This window comes from Sinocyclocheilus rhinocerous, unplaced genomic scaffold (assembly GCF_001515625.1).
Source record: "Sinocyclocheilus rhinocerous isolate Xijiao unplaced genomic scaffold, SAMN03320098_v1.1 scaffold2310, whole genome shotgun sequence".
Lineage (NCBI taxonomy): Eukaryota > Metazoa > Chordata > Actinopteri > Cypriniformes > Cyprinidae > Sinocyclocheilus > Sinocyclocheilus rhinocerous.
Window position 1 is genome coordinate 128,934 of NW_015646349.1, and position 669 is coordinate 129,602.

The window sequence follows — 669 nt, forward strand, 5'->3', positions numbered from 1 at the left end:
GAGCAAGCTAGTGAAACGTTGCACGTGCAAAAGAGAAGGTCTGCACATATCCAAAAACTTATTTTAAATGCAAAATTGATTTCCGTGCGCTCAAAATACTTTTTTCTTTGCGAAACAAACGTTTTCTCCACAAAACTCAGATCGCGCTCGTGCAAAATGCACTTTTGTGCGCTCAAAATATGATCTTTCGCGCGCAGAAATGTGGCAGAAATGTAATCCCATAGGTCACGCCCCCTTGTTTAGTCCTTGGCTGTGTCCGAAGAGCTTTCTTATATATTCTTATATTTTACATTACAGTATATATAAATATATTTAATATATAAACATACCGTATTGTCCCGAATATAAGACGATATTTTTTTCTTGGAAATACATCTGAAAAAACGCGGTCGTCTTATATTCAGGGTCTAGACTTTGACATGTCAATACTACACCCACAACAATAGATGGCGCCAAATACGCATAAAACGAGTGTGCCATGAAATACGTAATGTAATGCGTGTTGTAAATATCGCGAGTAAAAACAAAAGAGAAAGAAAACCTTACAGCTGCATGAGGCATGACTGTTGAAGACTATTAACTTCTACTGTTAATAAGATTTTGGTAGGCTACTATTAGATGGATAGCCTAAATGTCCTAAATGTCCTAAGCTACCTGTTTTTTGTTTTT